The following is a 26291-nucleotide window of genomic DNA, read 5'->3' on the forward strand; positions in this document are numbered from 1 at the left end:
AAAGAGTAATGTAAATATATAATATAAATAAAGAGTAAAATAAATTATGTTGCATAATTTTGGGGATTCATTATAAATGAACTTCCATGAGAGCACTGGATGATTTCATGATCACTGGATGCCTGAGCAGTGGCCAGAAGCAGTTACCACATCCTACCTACTGCAGCATTTGAGGACCTTCATGTGTTTCAAATAAGATGTGGATCTGATATTTCATATACCTGAGAGATTCACATCTCAGCTACTGAGCTGTATGATAAAGGAAGTAAAATATAACCTAAGGAAATTCTGTACAATGTCAGTCTGGGAACAAGGAAGGCTTCTCCAGCCACAGTCATCTGAGTGGTAGTAGCTCCTCTTAAATACTACTCTTAGCTTTAATTTCATTTTGAGTGGCAGGGAAAGCTACATTGCAGGCTTTTTCAATATACCATAAAAACTGTGCTAACAAAAAAATAGATTTGGGGTGCCAGCCAAGATCAGATAATAAATTATGGGCAAAACTAAATATAGTGCCCAAATGCAATCCATTTTAGTTACTGGCTCACAAAGGGAGACTGGCTGGAGGCATGCAGAACTCCCCTTATCAGACCACTGAATCATTCTTGGTCTTGTGTGTCACCTCTGGGGAAGATTTAGACAGAATGAAGACAGTGAAGTCAGTATTTAACCCATTTATCTTATTATGCAGATGGATACAAATACCTCATTATGTTGCCACTCCTCTTAATTTCAATTGTCACCATATCTGGTCACTTCACAAAGTGTGGAAGCTAAACTAAAATGATGAAAGGACTTTTAACTAGCTTTTCTTAACCTAAAGATTTATTCTTTACAGAAAATTAATAACATGCAAGAAGAGTCATGCCAATTACCAACACAAATATGTCTTATTTTCCCCATACAGTTGCAAGCTCTAACAGATTTTCTTGCATGGAAAAATATGTCAGATTAAGTTCCAGAACAAGAAACCAATTCAGTCCATCTCCTTCAGAGATAATTGCTTTCCTATTGTAAAGGATTTTCAGAAACAAACATGAATGCAAAGCTGTAAGTCAGGAAATTCCCCCTGAATAGGAAGAAGTCATCAGCTGCTGTTTGAGAATTTAAGCAACCCATCAGCTAGGTTGCTTTATTTGCAGTTTTTTCAACTTTCCTTCAGCCACTTGCTGCTAACAATCCTGCAAATGTTTGGCATATGTTTGACTCTTTTTCTTACTTTTTTCAGAAAACTCCTCCACTGAAATAGTGCTGTTTGATGGTTTATGAATTATTCATATGTTAAATTGTGACACCTGTATTTAACTGCAAATCCCAAATTAATTGGAAAAACTCCACAACCGCTGCTTGTTTTCCTGCTCTTCTGCTTAGCAGTGGTTTTAAACTAAATCAAAAGCTCCTTGAAAAGGATCAAGACCTGCTTCCAATATAAGAAAACAGGAGTAAAAGAAAAGCAGCCTGATAGCTGCATGACACTAAGAGTTAAACCACTGTTAAACAGAATTAAAATCATGGACTGCACTTCTCCAGGCAATCACACACATGTTACGTTTTTCTTTAAATGTGCCAGTGGTTCTATTGGCTTGCATCACTTAGAGGTACTGAAATGTTGTACACATGCTTGAGAGAAAGCCTTACTGAGCTTTTTTCTCAAGAATGTGCCCACCCCTTTCTGCACTAGCTCGTGGATCACAATCTGGGCATTTCAGAATTGGAGGCATTGCTAAAAACCCTCACTGCCAGCTGAAAGCAGTGAACACCCACTGCAAAACTTCAATTCAGGGGCATCTGCTTTCAAAACGAGCTTTTCTGCCCAGAAGGCTACAGAGATGAGTAAAGAATTTCCCAGACTTTTTGTTTCACATGCACTTTCTATTATTTATGATCCTAATTTGTTGTGATGTTTCATGTTAATGCAAAGGTATTACTTTTTCTGTGTATAATAGAACCATAAATATTTGTACATAGATTTATATATATTAGACATCTTGTAGGTAGAGACTTTCTTAGGTCCAAATAGCACACATGTGTCCTTCTCTATTATTTTTTTTTCTAGGTAATGTGAAAATATTGGGCAATTGAACTGACTGAAACAATCTCAGTCATGTCTGATTGAATGGCTGCCCTCCTCTTCATGTGGAAATAAAAGCTTTTGTTAAAGTACAGATGAATTACTTCACTTAAACCCTGGAAAAAAAAAATAAAAAAAGGAGGATATTTTGGCTGTGCATTTGTTCATTAGATCCAGATGTACATTATTCACTGTCCATAGCTGGCTTTACTAATAAATCATGCCTGAAGGATTTTGTTTTGCAAGATGGAAAGAGCAGAGCGCTCTTGCTTGTTTTGTTGTTGTTGTTGTTTTTTATCACAGTTGATTTATTGGTTTGGTTTTGTTTCCCATTTAGGACCTCCTGGCAGCAATGGCACAATGTTGGAGCAGCTTTCAGAAGAGAAGTGTGAGCTGTACCGAGAGCCGTGGCTGAAACGTCGGCGGCGTGCAGAACAGAATGTCCAGACCTTGTGCAAGGCAGAACTAAAAATAGACCAAAACCAATCCTGTACACGGTTCAGCTGCTTTGTTAGCACCTACCTAGTAACTGAGGCAAAAATGTGCACATGTGTTCATCAATGCACATGAAAATGCAGCAGTTTTCCAGCCTGCCTGCAGTTGCATTTAGCAGAAAAGCCCAACAGCATCAACTGCTCACTCTTATCTCCTATTCAAGATGACCCCCTCACCAATTTTACATTTTTCCTAGCTTTTCTATGAAGGGAACTCATCTATCCTGCTGTCCCACACAAACCCCAAACACCATTAGCTATGTTGTCTGAGCCATTTGTCCATGGAAATACATGCTCATTGCTCTTTTCTGAAATCTTTCTAAGGATGTAAGGAACACTTATCTCCTGCAAAGTGCTTAAGTGACTTTTACAGGGAATTTGCAGTCCCTATGATAGCAAGATAGAATGCTCTGTGACAGCTTGCAGAACTGGACTTTATGTCACTCTGTTGTAACCTATCTTGTCTTTTCATTGATAAGCTTTCTCAGAGGATGGAGTGGGTTTCTCACAGAGAAACACACACACAAAGCCCCTTATGTTTACAGCATTTCTTACATGTAAAGTAACATTCCACAAACATCATGTGGTTATACCATGTATAACTTACCCAAGAAATACAGTGTATTTCTTACCCAAGTTTATTAAATAAAAAGCTGACATTTGAGATGCTTAGAAGGTATTTCTATTTTGAAAGAGACAACAGTGCTTTTTTTCCTAATATACACATTTTTTATGACAACCACTTGTGCTCTAACTGAATTATTTTCCAGAGCTAAAGTCATAATTTTATTGAAACCTTCTCCTCCCCTGGAAACTTACTTTTTCTGAACATTTTGTGATTCTTTGGAGGTATTGATTTTCCTTCTCTTTGACTGCCCTTTTAGACAGACTGACAGTTTTTCACTCACTTGCCTGTTATACTGGCATCAGCAATTAATAGGCCACTTAATGAACTCTATGTATATGGAAGACAATTACTATGACAACTGTTTCTATGCCCAATATTTCTCAGCTCCCAAGATTTTTCCTTCACACATGCTGTTGAAAGAATATGTAAGTAAAATCTGAGCAAAGGTGCTTTTTTTACCATTTTCCTTTGTTGAAGGCCTTTATACTTGGACACAAACAATTCCATAGCATTAAATTGATTTTTTACCAGCAGCATTTAGCTGCAGAGCTGCCATGACACAATGTGAAGCTCTGCCTCTGAAATTTGTCCTCATACTCACCTGTAAAATCTAAGCAGCATCAGCAATGATGGAGATCTCTTTAGATGCTGGATGTCCTTGCTTGAATCAGCCATGCCCTGCTCATGCTGGAAAAAGCCAAAACCTGCCACCATGTGTCTCATGTCCAGAAGAGCTGAGGTTTTTCTGTTGGTGAGAAAGATGAGTATTCAGTAACAGTGGTTCATGTTTCATCATTTTTAATGAGAAACATTAAAACTAAAGAGAACCTAAGAGGATAGAGCTGCTTTAGACATAATTTAGGAGCTTTGGTATGGCATAAATTAGGGCACATTCAAGTAGTCCAAAGATTAAAGCTTTAATCCAGAACTGCCAAAGGACCTGGCCTCGCTCCTCTCCATGCCTTCCTGACAGGATGATGAACTTCCTAAGGAGAAAGAGCTGGCCTGAAGGCAGCCTTACAAAAGCCAAATCTTCCAGAGAGTCCTCTCAAGGCTTCTGCACAGCCACTTTTACAAAGCCCATCACACTTGGGATTAATGGTGAGCAAAGCCTTTGCACACAAGCAGCTGTGAGAGAAAGGAGCTAAGGCAGTTAAACTGCAAGTACAACTTGCAGAAAGTGAGCAGCATGAATGCAACCTGCATTTTTATTTAAAGAAATATAGCAAAACCTGACAAAACTTCAAAAAAATTATTGTAATCCAAGTCTACAGGGAATTAAGCATATTGCAAAAAGGAATAGAGTCTGCTTTGCATAAATTGGCTAATAATAATACAGAGATATTTTCTGGTGGAAAATCATTCAGCTTTATCTTTTTCTGAACACTTTGATTACAAACAGTAAAAATAAATAAAAGTAAGCATGTCAACTGACTGAAATAATTTGAAAACAACTATTTTTTCTGAGAACTATAACATACTCCTAGTATGCTTTTTACTCCTGTATTTTAGGACTGTTTCACTGCCTTTTCTACAAATAACAGGTGCTGACTACTACTCCTGCAGCTTATGTCAAATACTCAGACAGGTACAGCCATTAAGAGTTTCCCAGGTTGTTCAGGGAGCACAGTTGCTATGTCAAACAAGAGTTACTGGTTTCACGCTGTAGAAATAAAAACATGTAGGCACGGCAAAGAAAAGTGAGACTTGTTAGATATCATGCTTGACCCCATGATATCTTTTTTTTTCCCAGGGTTTCTGACATGTCACTGTTTATCACCCTACTTTATGCAGCAAGGAAACATATTTACAACCTCCTGGCCCTTTTGCATCATGTCTCTGAGTACAACATATAAATTTATGTGCATACCAGGAATCCCTGTGCATCTACTGAAATCCACACGGAACTTTCCGTGCCCATATTCCATCACATTTTTACATGAGCACAAGGGCTTTTTAGAACAGATCCTGCTCATAATTTGGGGCCCTCCTTTTTCTGTGATCCAGCCAGATCAGATGGATTTTTCATCAATAAGTCCCTAAGACTTTACACTTGACTTTGGAAGAAGAGCAGCCATTGGTGCCAATTTATGAAGCGTGCAGCCATTGCCATGCAGTTTGTTGTGCAACACACATCCAAATACAGAATTCTGGGAGAAAACAGCATCCAGATCCAAAGCTGGGCCTCTGTGGGCAGCAGGATTTACTGTGCATGTGGCAGCACCAGTCCTGGGCACGCTGCTGTGGATAATTGATGGCTCAGGGCTGAGCTGTCAGTGTGCTGCAAGTGGGAATGCTGGGGCATTTCTTCACCCAAATAAGTAGTGGGTTATGATGCATGCATGCCTTGGCCAAGTGCCTTAGTTTTAGTCATTTAGCACAAAAAACTCCTTCCTTTTTGTCTAAGGTTTCATTCAGCTGCCTTCTAGCTCCCTTTATGGTAACAGATTCCCACCCATCAATGCCCAGCCTTAGGAGGAAAGCACGCTTCCATATCAGAATTTAATTTCAAATAGACCTTCATTTGCTGGAATTCAAAGATTGGGAAAATTGGAAATATTGGGAAATTGGGAATACTGCCAAGTGATTATCACTAATACCTTGAAATGTCATCACACCTTCCATCACAGGATCTTTGGATCTCATTAGGAACATCAATAAAGTACATGGACCAAGTGCATTACATGCTCACAAAACACTGATGGCCATCTTTAACACTATGTAGGTACTGATACACCCTGAAGGAAACCCTGTCCTCTATAGTTTCAGAGTAACAGACAAATTTTCTGACAGAAGAAATTCAAAATATGGAGAGTTGAGAAACAGACAGGAAATCCTTTGGCACAGCCAAGATAATTCCTACTGTGCAGTTACCTTACATTTCTTTCCTTGAAGCTAAACTGGTTTTTATAAATGAATTGTAATTGAATAGACTTTAAAAGCTTTCTCCAGGGTTGATATCTTAGAGGCTGGTCTAAGCAGTGCCTGAGATGTTGGACACCATGCAATAAGTAAACACATTGATGGTAAATTAGGAGGATGATCAATATCTCCTGTAAAGTACCTAGTACAGCTGTCCCTGGGGTTTGTGTTGGAACTGGCCACCCTTCTGCAATTATTTTCTGACAAAACCATTCAAACAAACCCGTCTCTCCTCTACATTTTGAAAAAAGAGGGCTGAACTGCCACCTACCAAAGATGAAATTGTCAAATCATATAAGATTTGGGCACTACACATTAAAACTTGCTCCAACCTGTCAGTTTTTGAAAAGCAGCCCCAGAGGGACTATTCCCAGAAGGGAGAGTCAGTATCCTCAATGTCCTTGGAGCTGGTATAGAGCCAACCAGTGCTTATTGTGGAGATGATTTATTTCATGTACACTCCAGAACCTGCAGTCAGCAAGGCCAAAACCATTGACTTGTTTAATTCAACCTTTATTATCTGTTTAACATTATAAGCATTGTAAATGCTAATAAACAAGGATGTTGATAAACAAGGATGCATATAATATATGCATCCTTGCAGCATCTGGACACACTTTGCAATTCCATGGACTGGAACTGCATCCCCTGGCACTGTTAATATCACTAAGAATTTGTTACATTCCCACATTGTTTCTATTGTCTTGTACACAGTCTGAAACCACTGGAAAGACAGACTTTGTCACAGGGAGCTTAAAGTACAGACAAGCAAATTTTTCCAAGGGGTACAACAAGGCATTATGGAGTTTAGCCTTAGCTTTTTTTTCCTTTTCCCTGACTTTTAAGATTAATAAAAACACAATTCAAACTAATGAATTTTCTCTGTGAAGACCAAGGCAAATAATAGACTCAGTCTTTGCATAAAGCTGAGAATGGAACAGTTTTTTTAATAATTACACAGCACTGATTCCCCAAAAGAAAACCACATGTCAGGTATCAGGGGTATCCGTCTGTAAAGTATATTCTTTTAGAGTAGACAAATCTGGATATATGAAACTAATGGATATTTCACTTTACCTCCAGGAATTGCAGTTTATGTTTCTGAGTAACTCCTGAGTCACACATATTCCAAGAACTATGAAATTATACTGCCTGCAGCCATGGCAGTGTGAAGCTCTGAAATCAAATGTCCAGTGTCCCTAGCTCACTAGGATCTAATTTCATTATTTTATTGAGAAATTACATCAGGACTTCTAGTATTTCCCAGTGAATACAGGGCATGCTCCATATGAAGCATTTCAGAGTGTTGGTAGGGCTGATGCAGGCTGGGAAGGCAAAGCCAAGATGATGTTCTGTGGTAGAAAAAGAAATAAAAGAGAAATGGCCAACTGTCAGATTTAAGATTTTAAGGCTGAAGTCAGGCAGTAGAGGTGAGGTAAAGTCTTTCTGAACATATTTTAAAACTTCTGTTGAAGAGAACAGCTTATTAGATTTCATTGTTTCATGGTGTGTGAGGTCACTAGAAATTTTGGATGTGAGTATAAACTGATTCCTTTAAATTTTGAGAATAATTTTTGCTTATACATTAGCCATTTTTTGACTGTATATTGTCCTGGAATACACATACTTGTACATTTACATCCCAGTAAAGCAGTTGCACATTGCAATTTTAGAACCTCACATACAGCAGGATTTCACTGCTAGGGTTCACTTGCTGTCCTCAGAAAGCACTTAAATGTGCTCCCTTTAAATATATTGGTATTTCTCACAATTCCCTTTGAGCCAAAACAAACAGTATCTTTAGATTAAAAAGCAAAACAAAATTCAAACCTGCTGTGGTTTTCCTTAATTCACAAGAATCTAAAATAAGGATAAGTGGAACTAAGCCAATGCATAGGATCTGCTTTTGTCCTGTGAAATTTCCAGCTAGTATCAAGAATTGCAAATGAAAAGCTGATATTCAAGGCTGAAAGGTCCTGAAAGAGACAACTAGCAATAAAGTGGCAAAGACAGGGATTATCTGCAAGAATACTGTGCCCAGATTTCCAGGAGTCTGTTCACAAGGAACAAAAATCTTGAAAGCAAATGACTTGGACCAGACAAAGTCTCTGTGGATATCCAGTAGGGCTGGTGTGTCCACCATAAGTTAATGGTGCCTGTGCTGTGAAAGTAGGATAAAAATTAAAAAAAAAATAGAGATTTGGGGCTGCTGCTTCTGTTAGGTGCAGAAGAAGCTCCCACTTATCTCCTAAGGAAAACCAACTCTTAAAGATCTGTAGAAATGTGTGGAAAGACATGGATTGTCTCACCTGTTGTACTCCTTGTTAGCTACAGGGCTTGGGTTTTGGACTTGCTTTAAAAAATAGTAACAAATAGCTGTTTTTTTTCTTATTTTCATTGTCACTTGAATAATTTGTAAAGGTGAGAAGATTCTCCCTATTAATACAGTTTTTTCTTAAGCCAGACACAGTGGCTAAACCTCTTCAAACTCTGATTAGGAAAAATAAAAAAGATGTGCATCAGTCCTATAAAACTGATATGTACAATAGAAAACCTCAGGTGTGCTTAGGGCAAATCTTGTCAGTAATATGCACCTGAGAATAACAGGAAGAAAAGTGAAATGGATGGGAGAAGTCCAAGATATTTTATATATATTAGTCCAAGATATCATATTTTATATATGTTAAAAATAATTACAAATAATATATATATATATAAAATAATGCAGACATAATAACTATACTATATAATATAATTATATAAAAAATATATTATATATAACACATATATTATATATATTATATAATACATATATAAGGTATATTTTTGTACATATATAAATATATATAGATTATAAGATATATATAAGATTATCACATAACATCAACAGACATATTAGTATATATATAATATATATAGTGTGCATATTATATATATACTAATATATAATATATAATACATATTATATATTTTATACATATATATGTATATATATGTACACACCAGGATTATCACACAACATCAGCAGACACACAGGTACTCACACAAGAACATTCACAACCACATGGGACCTTCAAAGCTGCAGTTAAACGAGCATTATTTTGAATAACTTAAGCAAAATTGCTGGATGCATTCTGCTTTCCAGAAGTCCAGCTGACTCTGGTATTTTGTTAGTGGGTAGTGACTGCAAGCAGGGGATTTGAATAAATATTTATTTATGTACAGCTATGTCATCTGCTGGATGCTTCGTTATTTTTCTGGCAAAAGGGCCAAAGAAATGGAAAGAGTAAAATGCATGAATGAACATACGGCTTGTCGCTGTTTTGTTTTCCTTACAGTAAAAAAACAAGGCAGTGACACAGAATTCCTCACCCACATCATGTCAATGTCCTACACTGGTCTTACTGTTGCCAGTATGTTCCCAGAGTTAACATTTTCCTGAAAAATTGATTAAGCTGAAATAGCTCATTTTGTATGTACATATTTTTTTTTTTTTTGTAATTGTGATTTTTTCTTCTAAAATGCTTTCTAAGAATTGCAGAAAATGTGTTGTTTATTAAAGCCATGCTTTTCTTATAGCATTTTGCAAGAGTTCACATTACATGGTGCGTTCTTCTTTACTCCTTTTTTAAGGAGGTGTTGTAATTTGGGGAAGCAACGTTGGCCCCATTTGAATCCTGGGTTGCCATGGCAAATTCACATTTTGATTCAATGCTACTGTAAATAATAACATGGAATTGTGTGCAAATAGCCAGGATGAAGGTCAAACAAACCTCCCAAATGCCCTGAACTTGGGGCAAGATGCTTATGTTCCTGTCCAGCCTCACAATTCCTAAGACCCTTCCTGTACAGCATCCATGTGCACTTTTATTTATATTTCATGCTGTAGGGTGTTCTGAACTTCTTGGCTCATGGGCAGTTTCTGGCTACACCACACAGGAAGATTCTTTGGCCTGGTTGAAGATGATTTTTATGAAGAGGCAGGTTCCAGAGACCATCCAAACCAGCTGAATACTTTCAGGTACTACCTCCTATCTGAGTACAAAGTCAGCTCTCCCTGACACATGATATGGATGAGTGATGCAGGGTAGAAGAAAACCCTCCAAAAGCCATCAGCTCCAGTAAAACCTGAGCTGCTATCCTAGCCTGACTCATCTCTTCATGGATTTATTTATTTATTAAAAAAAAAAATAGCAATAATAAAAGACACATCCCAGGGCATTCACTTGTTTGCTCTGCTTGTACTAGAGGTCAGCTTGTTTCAACACACATATTTTCTTTGTTTCTCTGTCAATATTTAGCAAATATCAGGGAGAACAATCATGGTTTGCAGATAGTTCTGATTCCAAAGAATAATGAAAAGATGTGTATTGTTGCAGAGGAAACATAAATATACTCTGAAGAAAGAACAGATCATCCTGATTACTTGTGCCCTGCTGCAAGATAGCAGGGAAGAGGCCAAAAATTTAACTGTGAAAAAATTTTGCTCTGGATCTCCAGTGCATTCACCCCTGTAGGATTTTGTGCTCCTTATGAATTGCTGCTTTTTTATTTAACAGCTGAAATGTAGAAAGGGAGGATTTTTTTTTTCTTAAAACATAAAGATATCAAGTTACCAATAGATTATAAGAATAAAACTGGCAAATCAAACATAGGCAAAAATGATTCTAAATCAGCCGAAAAATGAATTAGCTTATCTAATTTATCTCATTTCCAAAGCTGAGATCACCTCATGCCCTTCTGTGCAGCAGAAGACTGAGACTGAGGGGCTCTTTTCAGGAGGCAATGCCAGGAAGCACTAGGTTACACTCTTTGCTCTGCCTGCTTTTCTCCTTATCTCACTTTTTCTCTGTCTTTTGGGCTCCTCCTCCCTACAGGGACCTTTCCATCACAAGAGCAGCCTCCAGGGGAAAGCCAGGAGGGATGAGCTGGAGCCAAAGCTTGACCTCCCACCTCCTCCCATCTGGCTCCATCTGAGCTGCCCTGAGATCCTGCTCCTGATCCACTGAGGTTTTTGTCCCAGGGTAAATAAACAATGCAGATATTGGCAACAGAGCTGCAGAGATGGTGGCAGCTCCGAATTTCTGCCTTTTGGGAATGGTGTTATTTTTGGACTTGTGTTTAAGGTGTGCTGGAGTTAAACAATCATTTTGATCCTCCACACATCTTCAATAATGTTTTGAAAGTTGCATTTCTAGAGGAATGAATTTTTAAATGAAAATTAAGCTGTCATTTTATTGTCTTCCTACAGTTTTCATTTTCTCTCATTTTTTCTCTGCCAAAACTAGTCTGTATCATCAATGGAAGTAAAAGTAAAAATATAGATTTTTTCAAATGAATGCAATTATTTTAATGGTTTAAATTCATTCTAATAATTTCAGATATCATAAGGCATGTGATTTAGAACACCACAGCTTCTCTTTTTTTAATGAAATTGCATTTACAGTACTACTAATGCAAACTGAAATAGGAGTTATTTTCAGCTCTTGTTGCAACAGTTTAAATATGAAAAAAAAAAAACCAACAAAATAAGAAAACCAAATTGTAAGAGTGTAGTCAATCTTGACAGTACAGATTTTCCCTCAGTCTGGTTTTTCTCCTCAGTTTTTCCCAAAAACTTCTGTTATCCTTCTGGTGTTTTGGTTCTTTTTGTTTTGTTTTTTTTTTTTTTTTTTTTCCTGTTGTTCCCAACTGCTAAACAACACAACATCAGTTATACTGGAGGTGTTTCCCCAACAGAAATTACAAATTACCACTTCCCCTATCCCTCCTACCCCATGATGTGATTTACTTAAGGAAAGGAGCAAAATTGTGTCTGATGAAAACTGTCTCTCATCTGAGAATCGCCTCAAGAAATAAAAATAAAATTCTGGGTCTTTGCCAGCTCTACTGTCTTGGAGCAACCCTTGCTATGAAAGCTCACACCATTATTATTGCTGCAAAAAAAAAAAAATCTCTTCTTAATATTGTCAAAACCTTTTTTTCCTACAGATTTCTGGCCAACTGCCTTTTCTTTACTAATCATGGTGTTTAAATCTCTGCAGGTCTGACCACCTGCAGAAGCCGCTAGCTGTTGAAATTGGGAAAAATAACAACAAGTAGACTACACTTCCCATGATTTAATTCCAAAAATCTTGCACATGTGCCTAATTTAAAGTGTGTGTGTATTCTCAGTGGAATCAATGGGAATAGGCAGATGACTAAAGGTAAGCAGATGTGGAACTTGGGGGATTCGGGTCTGAAATTAAGACAAGCTTCAAAGAAGTGAAAACTGCAACAGAAGGGGAAATCAAAGATGACAGGAGCAATAAACAGCAATAATGTCATGAAGTCAACCTCAGACACGTGTGTATCATGACCATCATTACATTATATCTGAAATTTAAAAAATTAAAATAACAATGTATTCCAAATAAAAAATCATTTTCTCTTCTTAGAGTGGGATACCTCGATGCACAGGGGCTAAGCCTTAAGGATGGAGTCAAATGAGGAGAAAGCAGGTTTTTAGAAAAGCTGTTGAAAAATAACCCTTCAAAGATCATGCTCACTACAAAATACAGAAATAACAACTCAAAATTTTAGCAGCTCCGTAGCAAAGGCGTTACGAAAGTAAAGAGGAATTGTATGAGAGATGACCAAACAATCGAGAAGAGGTGAATGTGAATTTGTCTCTTGAAACAGGACAAGCAGCAAGCTGCCCCAGGGCTGCAATGAAGATCCAATGTGTGGATGCAGTGGGGAGGTGACCTTAACCAGAGTGGTGAGGAAGGAGGGCCACCCATGGCATCTGTATCTGAACGAGCATTAGAGATCAGGGGTGCCCATTGTCAATGCCACAGACAATAAGGGCATAGGGGAACTTCTCAGCTCTCTCAGCACAGAAGTATCACACCCAAGAGTGCTTCAAAACACTTCACCCCAAAAAAACTACAAAACACCCAAAAAACTTCAAAACAAATACAGCAGTGTAAGACTGAGGATGAATATAATTAGAAATCGCCAAAATCTTTTCTTTCACTTTGATTGATTGGAAAATTCTTCCTTGCCACTCATCTACTTTGCAGTTTCAATCAACATATAATATCTGAAGGGAAGATTTAAAAAGAGAAAAGAAAACAAGAAGAACTGAAAAGGTTGTTACAAAATACCCTGATTCACAGCATCATTTTCAAGGATGATTCTGCTCTGACTGCTTAATATAAACATTCCTGGTACCACACTGGTGTTTCAGAGCTGATGCTGTACCTCCTGTTGATTTCTTTACAGCAAGAACTCCTCCTCTCAAATGTCCAATCTCCATACCTCTCTGCAGTCATTCCTTTGTTATTACACACATATTCAACATCCAAACACTTAGCAGGAAGCAAACACTGAGATGTCAATATTCATTCTAATCATATTCTGATGATATGAACTGTGGTTTTGACAACAAGCACCTGTTTAAAGTTGTTTTTCTGATTGAGCACCTATGCTCTCAGGATTAAGATAGTGAGAATGACAGATGACCTCTCAAGACCATGGGGTGACTGGTCTGTGGGTGGTATCTGCGGGTGGTCTGCAAGGGGAAGGAGATAGGAGCTCGGTAAGATTTTCAAAGGAAAAACGCTTACAAGAGAATTTCTCAGCTCAAATTTATGATGTACATTACCTGTGTCTTGGAAGTTTTATGCTGACAGAGTCAGGGTGATTTCTCATGTCTGACACTCAGTGGGAGCTCTCAGTAGAGCTCAGAATGGGGCTTTTGCTTAGATATTCATTTTGACATTCACTCCAGTGCAGAGATGGAGCTGAGTCACAGCTTTTGGAGTCACAGCCACATGAGAAAATCCCTACAGTTTGAGGGCACTTGGACTGATAGTTTTGGCTCCAATCATCGCTGATCTCCTTGTAAACAACTTGGCATCCTTCCTATTTGTACATACTCAGGGAATGATGTGAACTAGGAAAAGAAAATAAGTAGGCTAAAATAATCCTTTCCCCCCTGTTGTGCATATGAATGGATCTGAGTCGGCCAGAAAGGCAGATATCTGCCAGGACCAGCAGGGAGGTTATTATCTTTGCATATGTTGTTTCCTAAGAAAATCCCTGTTAAGGACCATTGTGGTGGTGTGCAGAATTGTATTGGGATGCATTTGCCCTCTACCCATTGGCATCCATCTGACTTTTTAATTTCCTGGGTCTCTAAACCCTTCCTTGGGGAATGGTGTGACACCCCTGAAGAAATTACCTTGAACTACATTCCATTTCACCAGGATAGGACAGTGTTCATCCCAAAACAACACTGCCAAGCAGGTCCCAGAGCAGTGCACACATGGGCAGGACCCTCATGATGAGGTTGCTGCTGATAGCAAAGTTAACCAAAGCTGGAGGACTCAGGATTGTGCTTTCCATCTGCCTGTTTTATGTCCCTGTCTTGCCCTGTGCCACCCCTGTCTTGCCTTTGTACAGACCTCCACTTGAAAAAAAGGGTAAGAAAAACAAAAAAGAGTCATGATCTGTGTGTTTTCTGAACTGCCTTATGTCTTCAATTTATCAGAGGACAGCAAATGGCCGACAGGTGAGAGAGAGAGAGGGAGGGAGGGAGTCAGTACCATCTATTTGTGTCTGTGCCTGTTTGTTCACATCTGTTCCCAAACTCCTGCACAAACCACAAGCAACTGCTGAAGGCTAGAGGAGGGGCAGCACAAAATTAGGGCACATGAAATCAAGATCAGTCCTTAATATGGGACAGAGCAGAAGAATACATCAAAACACAAGAAACAGCTTGAAAAAAGGAATTTAAAAAAAAGTCAATAATGGCAACATTTTTTTTTTTAAGAAAAAGCAGGATCCCAAAATAAAAACCTCACCATTGGTGGTCACTAGTGCTGTGCTTAAGCTGTCATCTGTTGAATCTGGCAGTCTGCACGTCATTCAACAGATAAATGCCTTTAGCAGAGCCCTCAGGACAAGGAGAATGTACAGCACACACATTTAAACCAGACTGCTAGGGCTGGGGGAAACTCTGTTGGTGGCCACAGACACCGAAGAATCAGGTATAGGAAACTCTGAGTAAAGCAGATGAATGCTCAGAGGAAAAAATAATGAGAAGCAAACCTTTTTTCCCCCCTTCTTATCCCACATTTTGGTAATCCAGACTAATTGCAGGGTAATGCAGCCACTCATAAATCTAAGAATACACACGGATTACGTCTGTGTGGCTAAACTGGAAGTGGTCTTTCCTTTCAGGTAGCCACAGAGCCATACAATCTGCTTTGGGAAAGCAGGACATATTTTATCTTCTCTCATCCCAGTTGCTCCAAGGAACCACACACTGCCTACTCTGCAACCCATTAAACATGCCACAGCAAAGTGTTTTCCACTCTGTGCCATGTGGGAGCCTCAGCAGAGCAAAAAAAAGTGGGACTTTTTTGCAGATTATTACATGGGCTCAGAAACCCCGAGCCTGTGCAAACACTAAAGAATACTCATAATATTTGAACTGGAAAACACGCTCGTTTGCTGTAAGGCCTGTGGATTTCTTAAAAAAACAGAGGATCTTCTTTTCCAGTCATCCCCTCGAATGTGAAGTGGGATAATGAAGAAGAGTTCTGCACTACTTTATTGTAGCACGCCTTCAGAGGCTTTTTACAGCCATTTCAGTTTATCCATTTATGTACACTTTGTCTCAGTTTTCAAACAAAACCAAAGCTTTCTTGACAGGGGTAGCTTCATCCAAGTTCTGTCTTCTGCTCCATTGTTCTTTGACCTGCTCCATGGAAATGGGCATATTGCTGGAATCTCTTCCATTCACATCAGCACTGGCACGATGCTTTGAGAGCAGCAATTATGCCTGGGGCTTTTAGAGGGTATTTCTGGGGCACTGCAGCCCCTGGCACTCCAGAAGGAATGCTAAGTTCTGGAAAAACCCACCATGTGTGTGCTATTTTCTGTGTGATGCAATACAGATTGAACACCCTCTTCTCCTGGGCATCTGCTGCCATCACTGTGCCAATGCTCTCTGAGTATGTGATCCAGATTTATTGCTTTAGTCTCGCTCCTTTTCTTCCCCTCTCACCAGCCTACAACTGGGATTAGCATTTTCTGTGTTATCTGCTGAGTACACATGTAAGGGGACAAGAGAACAAACCTTTTTATAGCAAAAGGCAGAGGATCCTCTGCAGACCATTCATGTTCACAAGGTATTTTCCACCATATAATGTGGAAGCACAGTTTTTCAAATGTTACCTCTACAGAATTTTCCAGCTCCTTTTGTTTATTCCTAACCTACATCATCCGGGCCTCCTGTGCTTTTGGGTGAGCAGTTGGTTTGTAGTCCAGCACATGAATTATCTTCACATGCCAAAGAAAGCTTAGGAACTGCCCAGTATATTTCAAAACCTTGAAAAAGTAGGAGGTTGTATCTGGCAGCAGCAATAAGTATTAAACATTCTCAAAGAAATCTTTGTTATTAAAGAGAGGTAACCCGTTTGGATCAAGAAAGACCAACATAAATCTTCATTCGGGGCTTTAAGAATACCAAGAACTATTCTGAAATTAAATAAGCTTTTTTCTTTCTTCTATTACTTTCTCCCCTAAGTGTTTTGTTTGGAGGGGCTTTTTTCTGTATTTCCTTGGTCTCTGCACTGCTAAATTTTAAACCTCTTAGGAAATAAAAGAACTCTCTGATTGCCATTTGGATTGTATGTAAAGAGTAAGGAGTAATCAAAAAAACCCCATTCTAGTTATGCATGATATTGTTCCTGCACTGCACACTTCAAGGGCTCTTTTAGACTGTTTTCCTGAAGCAGACAACCTCTATAGCCCTGCAGCAAAGGTAGCAGTTCTCACAATTTCTTTTCTTAAGGAATATCCTGAGTGGGAAGCAACCACTGAGGAGCCAAACTCCTGGCCCTGCACAGGACCATCCCCAAGAGTGACACCCTGTGCCTGAGAGCATTTTCTAAACACTTCTTGAGCTCTGTCAGGCTTGCTGCTGTGACCACTGCCCTGAGGAGCCTGTCCCAGTGTCCAGCCACCGTCTGGGTGAAAATCTTTTCCTAATGTCCAACCTAAACCTCCCCTGACTCAGCTTCCTGCCGTTTCCTTGGGTCCTGTCACTACACTAATCTACAGAACTCGAGGCCATCAGCATCTTTCAAACTGCCAGCAAGCAGAACCGAGCCCTCAGACCCCCTTCCTCTGCCAAATGGCACAGAGAGGGCTGCAAACCACAGCAGTGAGTCAGACCAGACCTGACTGCACCTCCTTTGAGATGTGAAATAATGCCCTGTGATCATTCTGCTCGTCGTTTCTCCACTTCCGTTTCTCTCCATTCCTTTCTCTCCTTGCTGTACTGGAGGTTTGGATGCTTTGCTGGAAAGCTGAGCCCTACAGACCATAGACAGTGAGTGAATAGGAAATTCTCCTGCCCAAAGGGTTGATCCTGAACATATTTTGGGTAGCAATCTGCAGATTTGTTGGCTGTATGACGAGGAATGATGAGGTAGGGAAGAGAAGCATGAATTTGGAGATGGTGCCTCACATCTGCCTAAGAATCCAAAATCTACGGAATATTTTGAACCTCTGTGGTTGCAAGGCTCTGGAATGTGGTTGAAATAGTATGCAAATTGAAAAATAAAAGTCCTGCTGAAACATTTGACTGAATGTACCTTGCCTGAGCTGAGGCCAGCTGGGAATTTGCTTAAGGCCCGGAATGAAGTGAGGTTTCTGATGCAGATAGCCCACAGTGGAGCAACAATGTTCCATGGATTTTATGAGTTTCAATAACTCTGCTTTAATCAGAAAATTCGAAGTAACCAAGAAATCCCCCTAAGGCCCGATTTGTGACTCTATTAAACCAGTGTAGCACCGGAGCAATATCATGGTTTTCAATAGAGTTATGCTGGCGTAAATTTGATGTCAGGGACGGGTGAATCGAGCCCCAAGACAGCTATGAATTATTTTCTTCTTATCTGACATGTTAATGTTCAAGTGAAAAAACCATGGTGGAGTTGAGAATGAATCCCAAATGCTCTCAACCTGAAAGTCTTGATAGAGAGAGATGTGATTTTAGTGCTGGTTTAATCACTCAGATACACACAATGTGTCTTAACAAAACCACCGGCTAAACAACCAGGCTGCCACAGTTCTTAATAAATTAACAACCTGCATTTACATACTGAGATTAGTAAAACTTTGTAGGGTATTACAATGGACAAATCCAAATATTTGTATAAGATTGAGTGTTGATTACTATTTCATTTTTTCTGAACACAAAGTTGAAATATTTACCCTATGGCACTAGGAATAATCTTGTAAACCATAATGGAAGCAAAGAACTTAGCAGTGCTTTTTCTGTGTAATTTATCTGCAAGAAAATACCTAATTGCATTAAATTGAAGGACATTATGCTAATTAAAAACAATGAGGAGGAGTGCACTTTACAGTGCAGTAAGATTTTAACTTAAGTGAGCAATTTTAGTTTTGCCCCACTTGTAAAATCACAGTACTGTAATGTTCAGTAAATATTTGCAAAATTGCACAAAATCACTTAAAAATGGAAATCTGCTAAACAAGCAAAAAGAAAGCATCTGTAAGTAATCTAACATCTCAACGTAAAAATATTAATCAGGAGACAAATGTTGCCAAACATACACATAATTACTTTGTTCATTAGACCCAAGTCTGATGAATCTCAATGAAACTCACAAATACATTTGAGATTCAATCCATTCTTGCACCACTTTTACATCAACAGAATTCTATTAATTGGAGGTCAGTGGAGACCTTCTGGTGGTGTATGAAAGACAGGAAATCAGGCACTTGGCTTACACTTTTCCAGGCGAGACATAACCACTTAAGATTTCAGTTTCTTAAGTAGAATGAATACCAAAAAAAAAAAAAAAAACAAACCCAAAAAAAAAACCAAAGTGCAATTTTTACCGCCAGGAATTGTACAACTCAAGCATGCAAAATGAAGCAATATAGCATTTTAGTGCCAAAGTAAGTTCACTTAAAAATTCTGAAAAACTGCAGTTTGCCAACTCCATGTGTGCTGCACACAACCAGGCAGTAAGGAGGGATAAACATAGGAAGGTAAATGGCCAGCTTCCTGTACAAATACTTGACTTCATCTTAAATATTAAGCTGAAATCCCCCTTACAGCCTTAATTCAAAACTGAATCTATCACTTTTATGCCTTATGCTTACATGGGGGTTGTAGCATTTTTGTAACAGTTGGCATCACAAAAGGAGCTGAAGTCGGAACTGATCCTCCATGAGCATCCACATGCCTTGGGCGGGTCCAGAGTGGTGGGACTTCCAAGATTTCTCTGCTCCATGCCACTATCAGAACAGCTCAAGTTCTTCTACCTAGTTTTGGTCTGGATACTTATTTAGAGTCACATACATGTGCCAGTGCAAACTTTACACATTTTTCCTAGAGCTGTCTAAAAGCCACCTGAGGTACCAAACGCCTTGCAGGTGACACACAATGTTCTGTTTCATGTCACATTGACTGACCCACACAGGTGAGGACATCACTGCTGAATTTTAGTGCTGTGCTCTAAGCTCAGTTTCACACATTCATTAGCCAGATCAGCTGCAATCTTTTCAAAATTCTAAGGGAGCAGTTGCTTAAAGAGAAAGAAGAAAGGTCCATCAAACATCAAACTCACTTTACATCTACATTCCTAACCACTCTCTTCAGAGCTAGGCAATGAACTCCCAGGAAGAAATGAAACAACACAGATCAAGAAATGGAAGGAACAGGATTATGATTCTACTGAACAGATTATGCACAAGTACACAGCATTGGATGTTTTTTCTAATCATGCATTTATGTGTAAGAAATGGTCCAAAATAACTGGGAGGGCAGCATTTGAAAGAGAGAGAAAGCAAAGAAGACTGAAAATTCTACATTGCCTAATAATGACAATAAACCATCGATTCTTGTGGAAATATATCCGGAAAAATTTCAGTTATAATACTACAACAGAGAAACAATACTATTGTATCAACAGAAGAGATGTTTAAAAATGTTATCATCTGTTTCAGAAACCACTGTGGCTGCCTTGTTATAATGGTTATTCAGCCTGTCTAGCAGAGCTCTAGATCTTAAAAAAAGTCTTTCTCAATTAAGATATTTTCACTAAAAACCAAATATTAAGCTGTACATTGTTTATCTTACTTTGATCAGCATGGACTGAGTGTTTCATTCTTTAAAGCAATGTTTACAACCTACTGTACCATCTCCTGGAGTGCAATCCCAGTGTGTCTTGCAGAATATGGCTTTTACTACAATTTTCAATGCCACAGGAAATGATGTCTCCATCTAATTGTCACTAAGATAATTTTCCAAATATCCATGTCTGTTTCTGTGTTAGTCATTGAGCCTACTGGTTAAATTAATTACTTCCCCAGTTAAAACTTGAATGCATGACTACAAAAGAAAGTCATCCTAGTCTTTTTTAGAGAATTCTTCAAGTGCTTTGTTCAGATGACATTTTTCAAAGAAAGCAGGGGAATCAAAGACATTTGAATTTTCTTTTCTTTAATCACCTACCAAATTCTACAGCTTGCCTGACCTGTGTAGCCAGAATGATGCTGCTAAATTTTGCAGTACCCAATTCACCATCACTATGGCTGGAACACAGGAAGCTCATGGCTGGTGAGAGGAAACCACAGTTCACCTACTTTTTGTGCTTCAGTGTCCAAAAAGGAAAGAAATGTTCCTTTTACAGCCTTATGAGCTACTAAACACATAAGCTTTGATTAATGTATGTCTGCTCAGTGGTTCGTGTTTTTGGACTGGAATTGAGAAGAGCGACTGATCCCATCAAGCCAGATACCTAAACTGGAAACAAAATATCCTTTAACAATTTCAATCCACAGGTTTCATTACAAAAAGATTTTTCAAGTTGTCCAGAAAACCCATGTTCTATTCTCTGGAAGTCATTTCCCATGCTTCAGGATTGTTTATAGTAAATAAATCATGCGCCGCATTAACAGAAAACCCAAGTCAGGTTTTAGCTTGAGTCTTTAAGCTTGAGAGCTTACAAAGAGATTCAGCAAACAGTTTCTTGTTTTTATTCATTGCTACCCAAGACCAACTGAAAGAACTCTAATCTCCAGCAAAGACATGACGGGTAATTTCATTTTGTCACATGATGAATACTCCCCAAAAGATGCCTTAATCAATTATTCCAGAGAAAACCTCTGTTTCTCTTACTTCAGGTCTAATTCAGCAAGGGATGTTTCTTAACATCCTAATTGCAATTAACCTTGAATGTGATTTTCAACATATCCACAGTATTACTTCACTAATATATTGACACAAACTCTTTTCTCACAGCACTGTATGATGCATACATAGGATGCTGAAGGAAATCTTTTTCTCAGTATCAACAGCCATTCCTCCCAAAGAGCTTTAATACCTTGTCCAATAACAACACCAAGACCACTCATGAAGAACAATTTCATGTGTCCCCTGGGCCCAGGGTTTATTGAGCGTAGTTTAGCCGACCTGGCAGTAACTAGTCATGAAAACAATATCTTTATGGCACATATAATTGTGATAACAATTACACCCCATTTCCAATTTCTTGCAATTTAGAAGGATCAGTTGCTTTTGGAATCTGGCAGCTCCTCATATTTCTGAGATTTTTAGTTGTTGAAGTTGCACAAGTTTGCCATAGATTCATCACAAGAGCCATAAGAAAATACACTGGAAATAGTACATAATATGGGCTAGTAAAAAAAATCTAACTACATATTAACTTTATCTGGATCTATTCTGACTTTCATTTTTCAGCCATTAAAAAAATTTAATACCTTGAGGTATTGCAACTATTAACATCAGCCAGACTACCACATCAAACTTCCATTCCACTCAATAGAATTGAAGCACCACTTCTTCAAATTCCAAAACAAAGTCTAACATACATTACCATTTCTCATTCTATTTCCTGAAAATAATTACTTTTTCTTTTCTTTTTTAATGGAGAAAGAGCAAGACATATTCCTCCCAGTGAAACTACAGGAGTATAATTTCCTAACAAATATAAGGGTTTTCCCACAATGCAATTTGCACATAGCACAAAACTTTATGAAAGACAGAGCTCTCCTGTTGTTTTGAAACACCATTTCTTTTGTGTTCCCAAGAGTCAAACCAGGAAATCTTTCCCCCAGAATCCTGGATTAAGAGTCTCGCTCTTGAGTGCATAATTAACTTTATTAATTGTGTCTGAAAGCTGTGCTACCTAACACAGAGTTGCCATTTTCGAAAGAGAATACCAAAAGTTTTAGCTCTGTGATATCATTCTCACAGCCAAAGCTATGAATTTTAAATCTCTAACTTGTTACTATTGTTCCCAAATCAGTAAAAGGATGGGAAAATCAAAAATGTAGCCTGACTTTACTAATTAGGGCACAATAAGAGCAAGTTATGGCATGTGATTTTTTTTCCCTCCTGTAGAACCTTCAATCTTGCCCTGACATCCAGAGCAACACCAAGGAGGTCAGCAGAAACCCTTGCCCCTTATGAGATGTTGGGTGTGTCTCTACTTGTCTCTGAGCTTCCATACAAATAATTTCCTCATATTTAGTGTACTTTTAGAATGGAGAGTGTGTTCATTGCAGTAGAGGGCAGTAGTATTCATTCACAAGCCAGACAGAGCTGTGTACAGTACATATACATACCAGTGCAGTTGTCAGACAATTTAGGCAAAGGGAGTGTGTTGAAGGAAAAGCAGCTCTTCTCTGGAAATTAATTTTATTTTTAATATTTTGATCAGAGAGCATAATGAACTCACATCACACTCTTTACAGATAAAGACAGGTAATCAGATTTTGTAATCCCAATATTAAAATCATCCTCCACATGTTAAAATTAGTAACCTCTTAGGAAATCAGTCCAAATTTATGAGTGAACAGAGACTGCAACCACTTGCGCTTCATGTAACAATATGTGTAATTTAAAAATCTGCAATATTGAACTTGGGGCCATCCCTACCCCATTAAAAAGAAACGTCTCCTCCAAGCCAGTGGAAGCTGGCAATCTTCACCGAGCAGCAACAGCTTACAGAAATATATCTCCATTTGTAATCATTTTAGTGTATGGATGATGACATTTGCAAACATCTGGATCTGATGATGTCCACAGGAGATTCCAAAATGGTAGTGTCTAAATGTGATGATACAATAAATACAAGATGTTTTATTTTAGCTTGAAATAGCAGAATAAAGACGAGGGCAGATTTAGATAAAGCATTCAAGCATGGGACTTCAGGTGGCAGCGTGCAGACCTCCTAACTCTGGAGAACACCTCCAGCTACAGCCACCTCCTGAGATCTCAGAGCAGCCCTGCAGCTGCTCTCCAGCCAAAATTCTTAACAGCTCTGTGCTCCTCAAACTATGCGCCTGTAATTTAAACCATTCACTGCTCAGCATAATTAAGAACCAATCTCTGAGTCCAGAACAATAGTCTGCTCAAGCACTAGCACATGGGAGCAAAATGAGACTTTAGGTCTTGGCTCATGTTTGCTTTCATCATTTTTTTTTTCTCTCTTCCAAACCTTAGCTTCCCCTCTCCTCCCTGCAGCACACCCGTGGGCAGTTTTCAGATTACTGCAGCCTCCTCCAGGTTTTCTTCAACACTGAAACAGGGCTGCAAAGTTACCCCAAGTGTATTGTCATGTAGGAGTGCTAAAGCAATAAATTTTGGGTGCCTGACTTCGCAATAGCTCGCTTGGAGACCTGATGGAGACACACCAACAACCAACCTGGCACTTATTTCTGGTCCACTCCACTTTCCACAGTGTGGAACAGAGGGGAGATGGGGGGCTTTACACAAACTCTGCTGCTTCTCAAACCCCAGGTGACTCAAGAACTGCTTTATGCCTCAGCTTGACCAAGGGCAGCCACAGGGACAGCTCTGGCAGCCAAGAACAGCTCGTACGGAGAGGCCCTGGGAGATTTCTGGTTTCCCACCACATTCCCTGCTCTGCCACGCAAGGCCTGAGAAGGCCGAGAGAAATAAAATTGGTTTTATGACACAATTTTCCTCAGTCAGGAAAATTTTCTTCTGGACAGGGCAGGCACTGCTTTGTGGCCAGGAGGTTTCCAGTGACCAGAAGAAGGCTTGGGAGCAGGTCCTCCTCATGCCTGAGTTGTGTGACAGCACTAAGCCAGCTCTGCACAAAGCCCTTTGGCATGGGCTAAACAAGGCCTCTGTTGATGGATGCAACTTCAGCATTGGTTAAGGGTTTAAACAAAGAAACAGAGCAATGAAAGCAAACAATTAAAACAGACAAAAGTGTGAGACTTTCTGGGCCACAAGCAGAGAGGAGAGACACCCTGTCATGGAAAACAATCAGGAATGAGCTGTCCTTCCTACAAGTGCCAAGCTTTTTGAAAAGGACCTTCCTCACTTCAAGCTACTGACAAAGACATCAACTCAGGAAATATTTTCTGTTTTGCATAACAAAGTCTTGCAAAGGAGCCCAGGGAAGGAGCTCAAAATATGTTTTGAAGATCTGAAATCAAAGCCACGTGGAGACTCATGAAAACATACAGCAGACAAGGGTTAACAAAAATGAAATCTACACAAGGCTCATGTCCTACTTTTTCTCTGTGTATTCCTTAAAAATGACACAGTGTCCTTCTCCACAGAGAGGCCACCACTAGTCTCCCTAGGCCTGGAGACCAAAAAAATTGTATTTGCAGTTCAAATCCCTTTACCCTCACCATGGGGCACTGCTCATTATACCCTCTCTCTAACTCCAGCTGATTAAATTTGCATTATTTAAACGCAGAATAATAGGTAGATCAAATTCCAGCAGGGCCTTTCTATCCCCTAATTAACCTTTGCTATCATTAAATTAGACACATCTGAGATTGTCTTTGTAAGACACAGTCACTGAGGCTGAGCAGTAGCTGTGCCTATTTACTTTGCTAATCAAAAATAAGGTAAGTGCACAGTTTGTGTCATCTTGCCATAGGAACACGGAAGGAACTGGAAGCCAGGAAAAATTTGAGCCATCTACTTCCCAGCCCATAGCTCATTTCCATTAGGGAAGCAAAAATTTGTACTTTTAGTAGCTTAGACACTATTGTTATTTCATTAAAATTGTTCCTAGGCTTCCCAGATTCTGTGTGGTGCATAATGGGGTGTGTGTGGTGCTTGCTCATGGCCCAACACTTCTGCACAAGGCTGCATATATGAAAAGGAGGAGAAAATCACCACTGTTAATGTCAGTCTCTATTGCTGTTGGCATCAGTGCTACTTCTTTTTAAAATTAACATTTGGCATGAGAAATACTTATCCTCAAAATTGACATTTTTTCTGCTGAAGGCACCTACACCACTTGTGTTCACAGTAAAGTACATAGAGCATTTCAAAGTCCAGAACCATCAGGGCTGTCTTTGTTTCAGACCTTGAATTCAATTGCCTGATGGTTCTGCACATTTGAGCCAGAGGAGCTACATCAAATAATTCTTAGGTCTGAGAGTACAAAGCTCTTTGTTCACAAGTTCCCTTCTGCCTTCGGAATGCATGTTGCATAAACTTATCATTCTCCTTGCTTCTTTCCTTCAGAATCTTAAACATCATGGGTTTGCCCCAAATTCCACACCATTATGCATGTTTCAGCACAGTCTGAATGACAAAACTAGTGTATCACATCAGAGTTTATCCTACACCACATCAGAGTTTATCCTGCAACAATTTTTCTTTCTGCATTAACCATGTGATAAACTATGGAGGAAAGAGGGGTCTTCTTCCCAGTCTTCTTATCTATGGATTGTAACTGTTATCAGGAAAATGGTGACCCCCCCTTCTATCATTTTTCCATGATAACTTTATTGGATTTGTTTAAACAAACTTGTGTCCCAGGCCTCTGACACACTAACATGTTTGTTGTAGAATCGCTGCAGCTGCTGGTAAATCATGTATTTTACAAGAGCACCACTATCAAATGCTTTAGATTTGGCTCTGTGTCCCTGACAGATTGAACAATGATCACCTCACCATGCTAATGAAGGAGGGTAAACTTCAGAGTAGGGAAAAAAATCTCTTGTGTGTGGATTTGCAACTGGAGGGAAAAGAAAGAGAGGTCCAACGCAATCTCAACATGCTGTTTTTCAAAAGGTGAAAGTCGCCAATCCTGCCCCTCCTTTCCCTTTTCCTCCCCAGACT

The 26291-nt window shown here is 39.1% G+C and overlaps 1 long non-coding RNA gene across 1 annotated transcript in view; it reads right to left on the bottom strand.

Moving 5' to 3' along the window:
* LOC143693800 (uncharacterized) overlaps positions 1–26291 on the bottom strand; it is a 193830-nt gene that overhangs the window by 79355 nt on the left and 88184 nt on the right. Inside the window, exon 7 of the long non-coding RNA XR_013181755.1 lies at positions 3795–3938. This is a non-coding gene — a long non-coding RNA (uncharacterized LOC143693800). The remainder of the gene's footprint in view (positions 1–3794; positions 3939–26291) is intronic.

The sequence above is a fragment of the Agelaius phoeniceus genome, chromosome 4, assembly GCF_051311805.1.
Source record: "Agelaius phoeniceus isolate bAgePho1 chromosome 4, bAgePho1.hap1, whole genome shotgun sequence".
Lineage (NCBI taxonomy): Eukaryota > Metazoa > Chordata > Aves > Passeriformes > Icteridae > Agelaius > Agelaius phoeniceus.